Here is a 12,578-nt window from a genome sequence, read left to right as displayed (position 1 = left end):
GTAGAAAAATGTGTTTTAGTTGTCTGGTTAAAGAAAGTTGCCTTTGTTGCTGAAGTTGTTTAAAATTGTGACAAATCTATATATACTATGTTTTCTATACTGTACTCCAGCTCATGGCCATACCTGCCTGGGAGTGCCCAATCTCATCGGATCTTGGAAGCCAAGCAGGCACGGGCCTGGTTTGCACATGTGCAGGAGACTCACTTGGAATACTGGGTGCTGCGAGCTTTTAAATTGGTCAGAATTTTAGATTTAAAGAAAAAAAATCTACCTGGGATGAATGCGATCATGGAATTCAGGACTTGACGACTGATTGTAGAAAAATGTGTTTTAGTTGTCTGGTTAAAGAAAGTTGCATTTGTTGCTGAAGTTGTTTAAAATTGTGACAAATCTATATATACTATGTTTTCTATACTGTACTCCAGCTCATGGCCATACCTGCCTGGGAGTGCCCAATCTCATCAGATCTTGGAAGCCAAGCAGGCACAGGCCTGGTTAGTATGTGTGCAGGAGACTCACTTGGAATACTGGGTGCTGTGAGCTTTTAAATTGGTCAGAATTTTGGATTTAAAGAAAAAAAATCTACCTGGGATGAATGCGATCATGGAATTCAGGACTTGACGACTGATTGTAGAAAAATGTGTTTTAGTTGTCTGGCTAAAGAAAGTTGCATTTGTTGCTGAAGTTGTTTAAAATTGTGACAAATCTATATATACTATGTTTTCTATACTGCACTCCGGCTCACGGCCATACCTGCCTGGGAGTGCCCAATCTCGTCGGATCTTGGAAGCCAAGCAGGCACGGGCCTGGTTAGCACATGCGCAGGAGACTCACTTGGAATACCAGGTGCTGTGAGCTTTTAAATTGGTCAGAATTTTGAATTTAAAGAAAAAAATTTACCTGGGATGAATGCGATCATGGAATTCAGGACTTGACGACTGATTGTATAAAAATGTGTTTTAGTTGTCTGGTTAAAGAAAGTTGCCTTTGTTGCTGAAGTTGTTTAAAATTGTGACAAATCTATATATACTATGTTTTCTATACTGCACTCCGGCTCACGGCCATACCTGCCTGGGAGTGCCCAATCTCATTGGATCTTGGAAACCAAGCAGGCACGGGCCTGGTTAGCACATGTGCAGGAGACTCACTTGGAATACCAGGTGCTGTGAGCTTTTAAATTGGTCAGAATTTTCAATTTAAAGAAAAAAATCTACCTGGGATGAATGCGATCATGGAATTCAGGACTTGACGACTGATTGTATAAAAATGTGTTTTAGTTGTCTGGTTAAAGAAAGTTGCCTTTGTTGCTGAAGTTGTTTAAAATTGTGACAAATCTATATATACTATGTTTTCTATACTGTACTCCAGCTCATGGCCATACCTGCCTGGGAGTGCCCAATCTCATCAGATCTTGGAAGCCAAGCAGGCACGGGCCTGGTTAGTACATGTGCAGGAGACTCACTTGGAATACTGGGTGCTGTGAGCTTTTAACTTGGTCAGAATTTTGGATTTAAAGAAAAAAAATCTACCTGGGATGAATGCGATCATGGAATTCAGGACTTGACGACTGATTGTAGAAAAATGTGTTTTAGTTGTCTGGTTAAAGAAAGTTGCATTTGTTGCTGAAGTTGTTTAAAATTGTGACAAATCTATATATACTATGTTTTCTATACTGTACTACAGCTCACGGCCATACCTGCCTGGGAGTGCCCAATCTCATCGGATCTTGGAAGCCAAGCAGGCACGGGCCTGGTTAGTACATGTGCAGGAGACTCACTTGGAATACCAGGTGCTGTGAGCTTTTAAATTGGTCAGAATTTTGGATTTAAAGAAAAAAAATCTACCTGGGATGAATGCGGTCATGGAATTCAGGACTTGACGACTGATTGTAGAAAAATGTGTTTTAGTTGTCTGGTTAAAGAAAGTTGCATTTGTTGCTGAAGTTGTTTAAAATTGTGACAAATCTATATATACTATGTTTTCTATACTGCACTCCGGCTCACGGCCATACCTGCCTGGGAGTGCCCAATCTCATTGGATCTTGGAAGCCAAGCAGGCACGGGCCTGGTTAGCACATGTGCAGGAGACTCACTTGGAATACCAGGTGCTGTGGGCTTTTAAATTGGTCAGAATTTTGAATTTAAAGAAAAAAATCTACCTGGGATGAATGCGATCATGGAATTCAGGACTTGACGACTGATTGTATAAAAATGTGTTTTAGTTGTCTGGTTAAAGAAAGTTGCCTTTGTTGCTGAAGTTGTTTAAAATTGTGACAAATCTATATATACTATGTTTTCTATACTGCACTCCAGCTCATGGCCATACCTGCCTGGGAGTGCCCAATCTCATCAGATCTTGGAAGCCAAGCAGGCACGGGCCTGGTTAGTACATGTGCAGGAGACTCACTTGGAATACCAGGTGCTGTGAGCTTTTAAATTGGTCAGAATTTTGAATTTAAAGAAAAAAATCTACCTGGGATGAATGCGATCATGGAATTCAGGACTTGACGACTGATTGTAGAAAAATGTGTTTTAGTTGTCTGGTTAAAGAAAGTTGCATTTGTTGCTGAAGTTGTTTAAAATTGTGACAAATCTATATATACTATGTTTTCTATACTGTACTACAGCTCACGGCCATACCTGCCTGGGAGTGCCCAATCTCATCGGATCTTGGAAGCCAAGCAGGCACGGGCCTGGTTAGTACATGTGCAGGAGACTCACTTGGAATACCAGGTGCTGTGAGCTTTTAAATTGGTCAGAATTTTGGATTTAAAGAAAAAAAATCTACCTGGGATGAATGCGGTCATGGAATTCAGGACTTGACAACTGATTGTAGAAAAATGTGTTTTAGTTGTCTGGTTAAAGAAAGTTGCATTTGTTGCTGAAGTTGTTTAAAATTGTGACAAATCTATATATACTATGTTTTCTATACTGCACTCTGGCTCACGGCCATACCTGCCTGGGAGTGCCCAATCTCATTGGATCTTGGAAGCCAAGCAGGCACGGGCCTGGTTAGCACATGTGCAGGAGACTCACTTGGAATACCAGGTGCTGTGAGCTTTTAAATTGGTCAGAATTTTGAATTTAAAGAAAAAAATCTACCTGGGATGAATGCGATCATGGAATTCAGGACTTGACGACTGATTGTATAAAAATGTGTTTTAGTTGTCTGGTTAAAGAAAGTTGCCTTTGTTGCTGAAGTTGTTTAAAATTGTGACAAATCTATATATACTATGTTTTCTATACTGTACTCCAGCTCATGGCCATACCTGCCTGGGAGTGCCCAATCTCATCAGATCTTGGAAGCCAAGCAGGCACGGGCCTGGTTAGTACATGTGCAGGAGACTCACTTGGAATACTGGGTGCTGTGAGCTTTTAAATTGGTCAGAATTTTGGATTTAAAGAAAAAAAATCTACCTGGGATGAATGCGATCATGGAATTCAGGACTTGACGACTGATTGTAGAAAAATGTGTTTTAGTTGTCTGGTTAAAGAAAGTTGCCTTTGTTGCTGAAGTTGTTTAAAATTGTGACAAATCTATATATACTATGTTTTCTATGCCGTACTCAAGCTCACGGCCATGCCTACCCGGGAGTGCCCAATCTCGTCAGATCTTGGGGGCCAAGCAGGCATGGGCCTGGTTAGTACATGTGCAGGAGACTCACTTGGAATACCAGGTGCTGTGAGCTTTTAAATTGGTCAGAATTTTGGATTTAAAGAAAAAAAATCTACCTGGGATGAATGCGATCATGGAATTCAGGACTTGACGACTGATTGTAGAAAAATGTGTTTTAGTTGTCTGGTTAAAGAAAGTTGCATTTGTTGCTGAAGTTGTTTCAAATTGTGACAAATCTATATATACTATGTTTTCTATACTGTGCTCCGGCTCACGGCCATACCTGCCTGGGAGTGCCCAATCTCATCGGATCTTGGAAGCCAAGCAGGCACGGGCCTGGTTAGTACATGTGCAGGAGACTCACTTGGAATACCAGGTGCTGTGAGCTTTTAAATTGGTCAGAATTTTGAATTTAAAGAAAAAAATCTACCTGGGATGAATGCGATCATGGAATTCAGGACTTGACGACTGATTGTAGAAAAATGTGTTTTAGTTGTCTGGTTAAAGAAAGTTGCCTTTGTTGCTGAAGTTGTTTAAAATTGTGACAAATCTATATATACTATGTTTTCTATACTGTACTCCAGCTCATGGCCATACCTGCCTGGGAGTGCCCAATCTCATCGGATCTTGGAAGCCAAGCAGGCACGGGCCTGGTTTGCACATGTGCAGGAGACTCACTTGGAATACTGGGTGCTGCGAGCTTTTAAATTGGTCAGAATTTTAGATTTAAAGAAAAAAAATCTACCTGGGATGAATGCGATCATGGAATTCAGGACTTGACGACTGATTGTAGAAAAATGTGTTTTAGTTGTCTGGTTAAAGAAAGTTGCATTTGTTGCTGAAGTTGTTTAAAATTGTGACAAATCTATATATACTATGTTTTCTATACTGTACTCCAGCTCATGGCCATACCTGCCTGGGAGTGCCCAATCTCATCAGATCTTGGAAGCCAAGCAGGCACAGGCCTGGTTAGTATGTGTGCAGGAGACTCACTTGGAATACTGGGTGCTGTGAGCTTTTAAATTGGTCAGAATTTTGGATTTAAAGAAAAAAAATCTACCTGGGATGAATGCGATCATGGAATTCAGGACTTGACGACTGATTGTAGAAAAATGTGTTTTAGTTGTCTGGCTAAAGAAAGTTGCATTTGTTGCTGAAGTTGTTTAAAATTGTGACAAATCTATATATACTATGTTTTCTATACTGCACTCCGGCTCACGGCCATACCTGCCTGGGAGTGCCCAATCTCGTCGGATCTTGGAAGCCAAGCAGGCACGGGCCTGGTTAGCACATGCGCAGGAGACTCACTTGGAATACCAGGTGCTGTGAGCTTTTAAATTGGTCAGAATTTTGAATTTAAAGAAAAAAATTTACCTGGGATGAATGCGATCATGGAATTCAGGACTTGACGACTGATTGTATAAAAATGTGTTTTAGTTGTCTGGTTAAAGAAAGTTGCCTTTGTTGCTGAAGTTGTTTAAAATTGTGACAAATCTATATATACTATGTTTTCTATACTGCACTCCGGCTCACGGCCATACCTGCCTGGGAGTGCCCAATCTCATTGGATCTTGGAAACCAAGCAGGCACGGGCCTGGTTAGCACATGTGCAGGAGACTCACTTGGAATACCAGGTGCTGTGAGCTTTTAAATTGGTCAGAATTTTGAATTTAAAGAAAAAAATCTACCTGGGATGAATGCGATCATGGAATTCAGGACTTGACGACTGATTGTATAAAAATGTGTTTTAGTTGTCTGGTTAAAGAAAGTTGCCTTTGTTGCTGAAGTTGTTTAAAATTGTGACAAATCTATATATACTATGTTTTCTATACTGCACTCCAGCTCATGGCCATACCTGCCTGGGAGTGCCCAATCTCATCAGATCTTGGAAGCCAAGCAGGCACGGGCCTGGTTAGTACATGTGCAGGAGACTCACTTGGAATACCAGGTGCTGTGAGCTTTTAAATTGGTCAGAATTTTGAATTTAAAGAAAAAAATCTACCTGGGATGAATGCGATCATGGAATTCAGGACTTGACGACTGATTGTAGAAAAATGTGTTTTAGTTGTCTGGTTAAAGAAAGTTGCATTTGTTGCTGAAGTTGTTTAAAATTGTGACAAATCTATATATACTATGTTTTCTATACTGTACTACAGCTCACGGCCATACCTGCCTGGGAGTGCCCAATCTCATCGGATCTTGGAAGCCAAGCAGGCACGGGCCTGGTTAGTACATGTGCAGGAGACTCACTTGGAATACCAGGTGCTGTGAGCTTTTAAATTGGTCAGAATTTTGGATTTAAAGAAAAAAAATCTACCTGGGATGAATGCGGTCATGGAATTCAGGACTTGACGACTGATTGTAGAAAAATGTGTTTTAGTTGTCTGGTTAAAGAAAGTTGCATTTGTTGCTGAAGTTGTTTAAAATTGTGACAAATCTATATATACTATGTTTTCTATACTGCACTCTGGCTCACGGCCATACCTGCCTGGGAGTGCCCAATCTCATTGGATCTTGGAAGCCAAGCAGGCACGGGCCTGGTTAGCACATGTGCAGGAGACTCACTTGGAATACCAGGTGCTGTGAGCTTTTAAATTGGTCAGAATTTTGAATTTAAAGAAAAAAATCTACCTGGGATGAATGCGATCATGGAATTCAGGACTTGACGACTGATTGTATAAAAATGTGTTTTAGTTGTCTGGTTAAAGAAAGTTGCCTTTGTTGCTGAAGTTGTTTAAAATTGTGACAAATCTATATATACTATGTTTTCTATACTGTACTCCAGCTCATGGCCATACCTGCCTGGGAGTGCCCAATCTCATCAGATCTTGGAAGCCAAGCAGGCACGGGCCTGGTTAGTACATGTGCAGGAGACTCACTTGGAATACTGGGTGCTGTGAGCTTTTAAATTGGTCAGAATTTTGGATTTAAAGAAAAAAAATCTACCTGGGATGAATGCGATCATGGAATTCAGGACTTGACGACTGATTGTAGAAAAATGTGTTTTAGTTGTCTGGTTAAAGAAAGTTGCCTTTGTTGCTGAAGTTGTTTAAAATTGTGACAAATCTATATATACTATGTTTTCTATGCCGTACTCAAGCTCACGGCCATGCCTACCCGGGAGTGCCCAATCTCGTCAGATCTTGGGGGCCAAGCAGGCATGGGCCTGGTTAGTACATGTGCAGGAGACTCACTTGGAATACCAGGTGCTGTGAGCTTTTAAATTGGTCAGAATTTTGGATTTAAAGAAAAAAAATCTACCTGGGATGAATGCGATCATGGAATTCAGGACTTGACGACTGATTGTTGAAAAATGTGTTTTAGTTGTCTGGTTAAAGAAAGTTGCATTTGTTGCTGAAGTTGTTTCAAATTGTGACAAATCTATATATACTATGTTTTCTATACTGTGCTCCGGCTCACGGCCATACCTGCCTGGGAGTGCCCAATCTCATCGGATCTTGGAAGCCAAGCAGGCACGGGCCTGGTTAGTACATGTGCAGGAGACTCACTTGGAATACCAGGTGCTGTGAGCTTTTAAATTGGTCAGAATTTTGAATTTAAAGAAAAAAATCTACCTGGGATGAATGCGATCATGGAATTCAGGACTTGACGACTGATTGTAGAAAAATGTGTTTTAGTTGTCTGGTTAAAGAAAGTTGCCTTTGTTGCTGAAGTTGTTTAAAATTGTGACAAATCTATATATACTATGTTTTCTATACTGTACTCCAGCTCATGGCCATACCTGCCTGGGAGTGCCCAATCTCATCGGATCTTGGAAGCCAAGCAGGCACGGGCCTGGTTTGCACATGTGCAGGAGACTCACTTGGAATACTGGGTGCTGCGAGCTTTTAAATTGGTCAGAATTTTAGATTTAAAGAAAAAAAATCTACCTGGGATGAATGCGATCATGGAATTCAGGACTTGACGACTGATTGTAGAAAAATGTGTTTTAGTTGTCTGGTTAAAGAAAGTTGCATTTGTTGCTGAAGTTGTTTAAAATTGTGACAAATCTATATATACTATGTTTTCTATACTGTACTCCAGCTCATGGCCATACCTGCCTGGGAGTGCCCAATCTCATCAGATCTTGGAAGCCAAGCAGGCACAGGCCTGGTTAGTATGTGTGCAGGAGACTCACTTGGAATACTGGGTGCTGTGAGCTTTTAAATTGGTCAGAATTTTGGATTTAAAGAAAAAAAATCTACCTGGGATGAATGCGATCATGGAATTCAGGACTTGACGACTGATTGTAGAAAAATGTGTTTTAGTTGTCTGGCTAAAGAAAGTTGCATTTGTTGCTGAAGTTGTTTAAAATTGTGACAAATCTATATATACTATGTTTTCTATACTGCACTCCGGCTCACGGCCATACCTGCCTGGGAGTGCCCAATCTCGTCGGATCTTGGAAGCCAAGCAGGCACGGGCCTGGTTAGCACATGCGCAGGAGACTCACTTGGAATACCAGGTGCTGTGAGCTTTTAAATTGGTCAGAATTTTGAATTTAAAGAAAAAAATTTACCTGGGATGAATGCGATCATGGAATTCAGGACTTGACGACTGATTGTATAAAAATGTGTTTTAGTTGTCTGGTTAAAGAAAGTTGCCTTTGTTGCTGAAGTTGTTTAAAATTGTGACAAATCTATATATACTATGTTTTCTATACTGCACTCCGGCTCACGGCCATACCTGCCTGGGAGTGCCCAATCTCATTGGATCTTGGAAACCAAGCAGGCACGGGCCTGGTTAGCACATGTGCAGGAGACTCACTTGGAATACCAGGTGCTGTGAGCTTTTAAATTGGTCAGAATTTTGAATTTAAAGAAAAAAATCTACCTGGGATGAATGCGATCATGGAATTCAGGACTTGACGACTGATTGTATAAAAATGTGTTTTAGTTGTCTGGTTAAAGAAAGTTGCCTTTGTTGCTGAAGTTGTTTAAAATTGTGACAAATCTATATATACTATGTTTTCTATACTGTACTCCAGCTCATGGCCATACCTGCCTGGGAGTGCCCAATCTCATCAGATCTTGGAAGCCAAGCAGGCACGGGCCTGGTTAGTACATGTGCAGGAGACTCACTTGGAATACTGGGTGCTGTGAGCTTTTAAATTGGTCAGAATTTTGGATTTAAAGAAAAAAAATCTACCTGGGATGAATGCGATCATGGAATTCAGGACTTGACGACTGATTGGAGAAAAATGTGTTTTAGTTGTCTGGTTAAAGAAAGTTGCCTTTGTTGCTGAAGTTGTTTAAAATTGTGACAAATCTATATATACTATGTTTTCTATGCTGTACTCAAGCTCACGGCCATGCCTACCCGGGAGTGCCCAATCTCGTCAGATCTTGGGGGCCAAGCAGGCATGGGCCTGGTTAGTACATGTGCAGGAGACTCACTTGGAATACCAGGTGCTGTGAGCTTTTAAATTGGTCAGAATTTTGGATTTAAAGAAAAAAAATCTACCTGGGATGAATGCGATCATGGAATTCAGGACTTGACGACTGATTGTAGAAAAATGTGTTTTAGTTGTCTGGTTAAAGAAAGTTGCATTTGTTGCTGAAGTTGTTTCAAATTGTGACAAATCTATATATACTATGTTTTCTATACTGTACTCCGGCTCACGGCCATACCTGCCTGGGAGTGCCCAATCTCATCGGATCTTGGAAGCCAAGCAGGCACGGGCCTGGTTAGTACATGTGCAGGAGACTCACTTGGAATGCCAGGTGCTGTGAGCTTTTAAATTGGTCAGAATTTTGAATTTAAAGAAAAAAATCTACCTGGGATGAATGCGATCATGGAATTCAGGACTTGACGACTGATTGTATAAAAATGTGTTTTAGTTGTCTGGTTAAAGAAAGTTGCCTTTGTTGCTGAAGTTGTTTAAAATTGTGACAAATCTATATATACTATGTTTTCTATACTGTACTCCAGCTCATGGCCATACCTGCCTGGGAGTGCCCAATCTCATCAGATCTTGGAAGCCAAGCAGGCACGGGCCTGGTTAGTACATGTGCAGGAGACTCACTTGGAATACCAGGTGCTGTGAGCTTTTAAATTGGTCAGAATTTTGGATTTAAAGAAAAAAAATCTACCTGGGATGAATGCGATCATGGAATTCAGGACTTGACGACTGATTGTAGAAAAATGTGTTTTAGTTGTCTGGTTAAAGAAAGTTGCATTTGTTGCTGAAGTTGTTTCAAATTGTGACAAATCTATATATACTATGTTTTCTATACTGTACTCCGGCTCACGGCCATACCTGCCTGGGAGTGCCCAATCTCATCGGATCTTGGAAGCCAAGCAGGCACGGGCCTGGTTAGTACATGTGCAGGAGACTCACTTGGAATACCAGGTGCTGTGAGCTTTTAAATTGGTCAGAATTTTGAATTTAAAGAAAAAAACCTACCTGGGATGAATGCGATCATGGAATTCAGGACTTGACGACTGATTGTAGAAAAATGTGTTTTAGTTGTCTGGTTAAAGAAAGTTGCCTTTGTTGCTGAAGTTGTTTAAAATTGTGACAAATCTATATATACTATGTTTTCTATACTGTACTCCAGCTCATGGCCATACCTGCCTGGGAGTGCCCAATCTCATCAGATCTTGGAAGCCAAGCAGGCACGGGCCTGGTTAGTACGTGTGCAGGGGACTCACTTGGAATACTGGGTGCTGTGAGCTTTTAAATTGGTCAGAATTTTGGATTTAAAGAAAAAAAATCTAACTGGGATGAATGCGATCATGGAATTCAGGGCTTGACAACTGATTGTATAAAAATTTGTTTTAGTTGTCTGGTTAAAGAAAGTTGCATTTGTTGCTGAAGTTGTTTAAAATTGTGACAAATCTATATATACTATGTTTTCTATACTGTACTCCAGCTCATGGCCATACCTGCCTGGGAGTGCCCGATCTCATCAGATCTTGGAAGCCAAGCAGGCACGGGCCTGGTTAGTACGTGTGCAGGAGACTCACTTGGAATACTGGGTGCTGTGAGCTTTTAAATTGGTCAGAATTTTGGATTTAAAGAAAAAAAATCTACCTGGGATGAATGCGATCATGGAATTCAGGACTTGACGACTGATTGTAGAAAAATGTGTTTTAGTTGTCTGGTTAAAGAAAGTTGCATTTGTTGCTGAAGTTGTTTAAAATTGTGACAAATCTATATATACTATGTTTTCTATACTGCACTCTGGCTCACGGCCATACCTGCCTGGGAGTGCCCAATCTCGTCGGATCTTGGAAGCCAAGCAGGCACGGGCCTGGTTAGCACATGTGCAGGAGACTCACTTGGAATACCAGGTGCTGTGAGCTTTTAAATTGGTCAGAATTTTGAATTTAAAGAAAAATATTTACCTGGGATGAATGCGATCATGGAATTCAGGACTTGACGACTGATTGTATAAAAATGTGTTTTAGTTGTCTGGTTAAAGAAAGTTGCCTTTGTTGCTGAAGTTGTTTAAAATTGTGACAAATCTATATATACTATGTTTTCTATACTGTACTCCAGCTCATGGCCATACCTGCCTGGGAGTGCCCAATCTCATCAGATCTTGGAAGCCAAGCAGGCACGGGCCTGGTTAGTACATGTGCAGGAGACTCACTTGGAATACTGGGTGCTGTGAGCTTTTAAATTGGTCAGAATTTTGGATTTAAAGAAAAAAAATCTACCTGGGATGAATGCGATCATGGAATTCAGGACTTGACGACTGATTGTAGAAAAATGTGTTTTAGTTGTCTGGTTAAAGAGAGTTGCCTTTGTTGCTGAAGTTGTTTAAAATTGTGACAAATCTATATATACTATGTTTTCTATGCCGTACTCCAGCTCACGGCCATACCTACCCGGGAGTGCCCAATCTCGTCAGATCTTGGGGGCCAAGCAGGCATGGGCCTGGTTTGCACATGTGCAGGAGACTCACTTGGAATACTGGGTGCTGCGAGCTTTTAAATTGGTCAGAATTTTAGATTTAAAGAAAAAAAATCTACCTGGGATGAATGCGATCATGGAATTCAGGACTTGACGACTGATTGTAGAAAAATGTGTTTTAGTTGTCTGGTTAAAGAAAGTTGCATTTGTTGCTGAAGTTGTTTAAAATTGTGACAAATCTATATATACTATGTTTTCTATACTGTACTCCAGCTCATGGCCATACCTGCCTGGGAGTGCCCAATCTCATCAGATCTTGGAAGCCAAGCAGGCACGGGCCTGGTTAGTATGTGTGCAGGAGACTCACTTGGAATACTGGGTGCTGTGAGCTTTTAAATTGGTCAGAATTTTGGATTTAAAGAAAAAAAATCTACCTGGGATGAATGCGATCATGGAATTCAGGACTTGACGACTGATTGTAGAAAAATGTGTTTTAGTTGTCTGGCTAAAGAAAGTTGCATTTGTTGCTGAAGTTGTTTAAAATTGTGACAAATCTATATATACTATGTTTTCTATACTGCACTCCGGCTCACGGCCATACCTGCCTGGGAGTGCCCAATCTCGTCGGATCTTGGAAGCCAAGCAGGCACGGGCCTGGTTAGCACATGCGCAGGAGACTCACTTGGAATACCAGGTGCTGTGAGCTTTTAAATTGGTCAGAATTTTGAATTTAAAGAAAAAAATTTACCTGGGATGAATGCGATCATGGAATTCAGGACTTGACGACTGATTGTATAAAAATGTGTTTTAGTTGTCTGGTTAAAGAAAGTTGCCTTTGTTGCTGAAGTTGTTTAAAATTGTGACAAATCTATATATACTATGTTTTCTATACTGCACTCCGGCTCACGGCCATACCTGCCTGGGAGTGCCCAATCTCATTGGATCTTGGAAACCAAGCAGGCACGGGCCTGGTTAGCACATGTGCAGGAGACTCACTTGGAATACCAGGTGCTGTGAGCTTTTAAATTGGTCAGAATTTTGAATTTAAAGAAAAAAATCTACCTGGGATGAATGCGATCATGGAATTCAGGACTTGACGACT

General features: G+C 40.8%; 36 pseudogenes; all 36 read left to right on the top strand.

The window, feature by feature from the left end:
• The first annotated feature begins 424 nt into the window (after positions 1 to 424).
• Positions 425 to 543, top strand: LOC137913388 (5S ribosomal RNA; annotated as a pseudogene).
• A 196-nt stretch (positions 544 to 739) lies between these two features.
• LOC137913261 (5S ribosomal RNA) lies at positions 740 to 858 on the top strand (annotated as a pseudogene).
• Positions 859 to 1,053: 195 nt separating this feature from the next.
• LOC137913227 (5S ribosomal RNA) lies at positions 1,054 to 1,172 on the top strand (annotated as a pseudogene).
• A 195-nt stretch (positions 1,173 to 1,367) lies between these two features.
• LOC137913098 (5S ribosomal RNA) lies at positions 1,368 to 1,486 on the top strand (annotated as a pseudogene).
• A 196-nt stretch (positions 1,487 to 1,682) lies between these two features.
• Positions 1,683 to 1,801, top strand: LOC137913460 (5S ribosomal RNA; annotated as a pseudogene).
• A 196-nt stretch (positions 1,802 to 1,997) lies between these two features.
• LOC137913309 (5S ribosomal RNA) lies at positions 1,998 to 2,116 on the top strand (annotated as a pseudogene).
• Positions 2,117 to 2,311: 195 nt separating this feature from the next.
• On the top strand, positions 2,312 to 2,430 carry LOC137913068 (5S ribosomal RNA; annotated as a pseudogene).
• A 195-nt stretch (positions 2,431 to 2,625) lies between these two features.
• LOC137913448 (5S ribosomal RNA) lies at positions 2,626 to 2,744 on the top strand (annotated as a pseudogene).
• Positions 2,745 to 2,940: 196 nt separating this feature from the next.
• On the top strand, positions 2,941 to 3,059 carry LOC137913236 (5S ribosomal RNA; annotated as a pseudogene).
• Positions 3,060 to 3,254: 195 nt separating this feature from the next.
• On the top strand, positions 3,255 to 3,373 carry LOC137913097 (5S ribosomal RNA; annotated as a pseudogene).
• A 196-nt stretch (positions 3,374 to 3,569) lies between these two features.
• Positions 3,570 to 3,688, top strand: LOC137913524 (5S ribosomal RNA; annotated as a pseudogene).
• Positions 3,689 to 3,884: 196 nt separating this feature from the next.
• LOC137913437 (5S ribosomal RNA) lies at positions 3,885 to 4,003 on the top strand (annotated as a pseudogene).
• A 510-nt stretch (positions 4,004 to 4,513) lies between these two features.
• LOC137913387 (5S ribosomal RNA) lies at positions 4,514 to 4,632 on the top strand (annotated as a pseudogene).
• Positions 4,633 to 4,828: 196 nt separating this feature from the next.
• LOC137913260 (5S ribosomal RNA) lies at positions 4,829 to 4,947 on the top strand (annotated as a pseudogene).
• A 195-nt stretch (positions 4,948 to 5,142) lies between these two features.
• On the top strand, positions 5,143 to 5,261 carry LOC137913226 (5S ribosomal RNA; annotated as a pseudogene).
• Positions 5,262 to 5,456: 195 nt separating this feature from the next.
• On the top strand, positions 5,457 to 5,575 carry LOC137913057 (5S ribosomal RNA; annotated as a pseudogene).
• A 195-nt stretch (positions 5,576 to 5,770) lies between these two features.
• On the top strand, positions 5,771 to 5,889 carry LOC137913425 (5S ribosomal RNA; annotated as a pseudogene).
• A 196-nt stretch (positions 5,890 to 6,085) lies between these two features.
• On the top strand, positions 6,086 to 6,204 carry LOC137913235 (5S ribosomal RNA; annotated as a pseudogene).
• Positions 6,205 to 6,399: 195 nt separating this feature from the next.
• On the top strand, positions 6,400 to 6,518 carry LOC137913096 (5S ribosomal RNA; annotated as a pseudogene).
• A 196-nt stretch (positions 6,519 to 6,714) lies between these two features.
• On the top strand, positions 6,715 to 6,833 carry LOC137913523 (5S ribosomal RNA; annotated as a pseudogene).
• Positions 6,834 to 7,029: 196 nt separating this feature from the next.
• Positions 7,030 to 7,148, top strand: LOC137913413 (5S ribosomal RNA; annotated as a pseudogene).
• A 510-nt stretch (positions 7,149 to 7,658) lies between these two features.
• Positions 7,659 to 7,777, top strand: LOC137913385 (5S ribosomal RNA; annotated as a pseudogene).
• A 196-nt stretch (positions 7,778 to 7,973) lies between these two features.
• LOC137913258 (5S ribosomal RNA) lies at positions 7,974 to 8,092 on the top strand (annotated as a pseudogene).
• A 195-nt stretch (positions 8,093 to 8,287) lies between these two features.
• On the top strand, positions 8,288 to 8,406 carry LOC137913224 (5S ribosomal RNA; annotated as a pseudogene).
• A 195-nt stretch (positions 8,407 to 8,601) lies between these two features.
• LOC137913095 (5S ribosomal RNA) lies at positions 8,602 to 8,720 on the top strand (annotated as a pseudogene).
• A 196-nt stretch (positions 8,721 to 8,916) lies between these two features.
• Positions 8,917 to 9,035, top strand: LOC137913522 (5S ribosomal RNA; annotated as a pseudogene).
• Positions 9,036 to 9,231: 196 nt separating this feature from the next.
• LOC137913022 (5S ribosomal RNA) lies at positions 9,232 to 9,350 on the top strand (annotated as a pseudogene).
• Positions 9,351 to 9,545: 195 nt separating this feature from the next.
• On the top strand, positions 9,546 to 9,664 carry LOC137913044 (5S ribosomal RNA; annotated as a pseudogene).
• Positions 9,665 to 9,860: 196 nt separating this feature from the next.
• LOC137913401 (5S ribosomal RNA) lies at positions 9,861 to 9,979 on the top strand (annotated as a pseudogene).
• Positions 9,980 to 10,174: 195 nt separating this feature from the next.
• On the top strand, positions 10,175 to 10,293 carry LOC137913129 (5S ribosomal RNA; annotated as a pseudogene).
• A 196-nt stretch (positions 10,294 to 10,489) lies between these two features.
• Positions 10,490 to 10,608, top strand: LOC137913148 (5S ribosomal RNA; annotated as a pseudogene).
• A 196-nt stretch (positions 10,609 to 10,804) lies between these two features.
• LOC137913254 (5S ribosomal RNA) lies at positions 10,805 to 10,923 on the top strand (annotated as a pseudogene).
• Positions 10,924 to 11,118: 195 nt separating this feature from the next.
• On the top strand, positions 11,119 to 11,237 carry LOC137913094 (5S ribosomal RNA; annotated as a pseudogene).
• Positions 11,238 to 11,748: 511 nt separating this feature from the next.
• LOC137913221 (5S ribosomal RNA) lies at positions 11,749 to 11,867 on the top strand (annotated as a pseudogene).
• A 196-nt stretch (positions 11,868 to 12,063) lies between these two features.
• LOC137913256 (5S ribosomal RNA) lies at positions 12,064 to 12,182 on the top strand (annotated as a pseudogene).
• A 195-nt stretch (positions 12,183 to 12,377) lies between these two features.
• Positions 12,378 to 12,496, top strand: LOC137913223 (5S ribosomal RNA; annotated as a pseudogene).
• Positions 12,497 to 12,578: the final 82 nt, after the last annotated feature.

Source organism: Brachionichthys hirsutus, unplaced genomic scaffold, assembly GCF_040956055.1.
Source record: "Brachionichthys hirsutus isolate HB-005 unplaced genomic scaffold, CSIRO-AGI_Bhir_v1 contig_259, whole genome shotgun sequence".
NCBI classification, from domain to species: domain Eukaryota; kingdom Metazoa; phylum Chordata; class Actinopteri; order Lophiiformes; family Brachionichthyidae; genus Brachionichthys; species Brachionichthys hirsutus.
Note: the sequence above shows the minus strand (reverse complement) of the source record. Positions and strands in the feature narration are given on the sequence as shown.